The following is a 2823-nucleotide window of genomic DNA, read 5'->3' as shown; positions in this document are numbered from 1 at the left end:
CTAAGCGTCAAACAGGACCCCGAAATTCCCGGATGTCGATGCTGGTTCAAGCTTTCAAGCTTTATACACTAGTTCAACTTTACTCCTCCATCCTTCACCATAAAGGACTTAAGATGTTTAATGAGTTGCTAAAAGAAATAAGGGATGCTGGGATGTCTATCACATCGTTTCGTGGGATGGCGAAGGTTTTAGTTAAAAATAAACATCCATATAGGTAAATAGTGTCATCGAAAAGCATCTGGATTTAAAAACAATGTTTTGTTTTTGAAATTATCTTTGTATATAATAAAATGTTGTTTATAAGTAAGCTTTGAAATTTTTTTCAAATTTATATTTTTTGTACAATTATCTAAAATAAATACAATGCATTAGTAATGGACCGGAAAATTTCGCGATCGCGATTAAACGAAAATTAGCGCAAAATTCGGCATTTTTACGTGAATAACGCAGAATTTTGTTTTTTGAAAATGACGCGGAATTCGGTGTTTTTGTAAAATAACAAGCTTTGAATAGCCACAAAATATTTCAAAGAATATTTTAAGTTGCTAACTTCACACTCGTTTCTCTGCGTGGTTCTATGGAATCTTGACTTGAAACTGTCAAATTTGTGTTGTTATGTGCCGATTCTGATAAATATGACGATATCCTGGGAATGAAAGGATTCTTGTGAAAAACATATTCATGGTGTGAAACATAGGAAAAATGACGAGAAGAATTCAGCTTGCACTTCAAAGCAATCTTATAAATAAAAGATGTAACCAGAAGACAGGACGCTGTTACGGAATTGGCTGAAGACACGACTGAAACCTTTATCAAAGCCAACATACCTTCGGAAAAACTCGATGATCCGCATGTCACAGCCTGGATTGACAAATATATGCAAGGTATTTGATTTATTAATTATTTACTTTATTCTGAGCAAAACATTTATTTTTAATGTTATTTTATCGTTTTTGATAACCTAACTATTTTTGACACATTTTTAAAGTGATAAAAATACGACATTCAACATTTTACCTGTAATTTTTATAGTACGCAGTGAATTTGTTTCGTAAACTTAACTGATCAAAACAATTTCCAAAGCCACATCTTTTACAAACACTATTATAATTTCAAGATTAACGCCGAATGAAAACATTTGAAAGTAGATTAAAAAAAATGTCGAAAATACAGTTTTCCTTTCTCAGTTTACAATTGTTTTTTTTTTTAAGGTGCTGGAGATTTGCTGTGCACAAACACATTTCAGCGCCCTTGATGAGATTTTCACTAAATGGCGCTATATGAATTATCCAACCATAATTAAGGGAGAAATATCTCGGAATTGTAGCTGCCGACAGAGTTTTCAAAGTGAAAGAAGTTTTACAAAACAAAAAATTGATTTGTAATGCGACGAAACTACCGATTCTTCAGGCTGTTGTGTGCTCGCCATATTATTTAGAATCAGTACAAGTCATGAAGAGGTAAAACTGTTTGTGGGGGGGGGTAAAGTTTTTAGAGTCAGCCAACGCTACGAATTGTGTCAGGGCTATAATAGATGCCCTGAAAGACTACAATATTGAGTTTAGAAATGTGAAGGGTGTAGTGACAGATTCAGCGTGTTACATGACTAAATGTGTTGAGACGTTGAATGTGATTTTGGGTGACCATCTTTTGCATGTGCATTTAACACGTATATATTCCGCGTTTTATGTTATATTTGCTAATTTGTTTGTATTCAGTTTAAAATAAATATTTTACCAGTCGGTTTATAATATGTAGTTTATATTCAGTGATTTTAATGTTGTATTATTGTAAAATAAATACTTTTAATGCAAAAAACAACGCCTTTGACTTTTATTATCAACCCGTGTACTCAGATTGGTTCTAAAAAATAACACCGCCAGTTTTCTAAAATAACACCGCTTTTGGCAAAAAATAACACTGCTTTCACAAATAATAACACTGCCGTTTTCCGGTCTCTATGCATTACTCAAATTCATTTGTTAGACGCACATGTAAAAATTGTAATCGACTAAGTATCCATGTAGACATTTTTAACTACACATTGTAATACTAAAAATTTCTTCACGGAGTGGATTTTTTGGGATAGTCGCTGAATTAGGTTGCTGGTAAACAAACAGTATGTACATAAATATTCACAATTTTTTTGTATATCAGTGTAGGACACTCATGCACACACCAAAAAAATTTTTTACTCTTAAGACAATCATTTTCATTAAGTTAAATATAGCAAATGTAAAAGATTAGAAATGAAAAATATGTATATAATAATAAAATTAATTAAATATCTGCTTCTCTCAATATTTCTATGATTTTTTTGCCTAAATTTACATAAATTATCATAAAAAATATCAGCCTCAGTTAATAAAGATTTCTACATCATATTTCAAGACATTGTTAGTCATCTGAATATAGATTGTCATTATGTATGTACCGTATTTTAAAGAACCTGAAAATTGATATTGTTTTTTAAAAATTCCGTTATTTTGTACAATCTGAAGCGGCGCCGGCGTAAGTATCAGATATGATTGTGTTCTCCGGACGAGATGGAGGTTCACCACATGTATTGTTTTTTAATTTTTGAGTAGCATTTTTTTGTATATTTTTTCTTCAACTATGAATTTGCCCTTGCTGAAAATCCGGTCTGCGTGCGGGTTGGGCATGCAGACAGCTGAACACCCTTTGGAGAAGTCCTATTCTTGACGTGGGAAGAGAGGCGATGCACGGTGGCTTGACGGAGGTAATGAGACCGACATATTATTTCAATTTCTTCTGCAATCTGAACAATTTTGGTAATCTTGCAAAATTTGCTAGCGCATGGGT

General features: G+C 32.7%; 1 long non-coding RNA gene across 1 annotated transcript; it reads left to right on the top strand.

Annotated features, from left to right (window-relative positions):
* The first annotated feature begins 595 nt into the window (after positions 1 to 595).
* Positions 596 to 1818, top strand: LOC148277428 (uncharacterized). The gene is made up of 2 exons (XR_015823480.1): positions 596 to 884; positions 1212 to 1818. It is a non-coding gene; the product is annotated as an uncharacterized LOC148277428 (long non-coding RNA).
* The last annotated feature ends 1005 nt before the right edge of the window (positions 1819 to 2823 follow it).

This window comes from Micrasema longulum, unplaced genomic scaffold (genome assembly GCF_059751315.1).
Source record: "Micrasema longulum isolate JH-2025_06_02 unplaced genomic scaffold, ASM5975131v1 h1tg001033l, whole genome shotgun sequence".
NCBI classification, from domain to species: domain Eukaryota; kingdom Metazoa; phylum Arthropoda; class Insecta; order Trichoptera; family Brachycentridae; genus Micrasema; species Micrasema longulum.
Note: the sequence above shows the minus strand (reverse complement) of the source record. Positions and strands in the feature narration are given on the sequence as shown.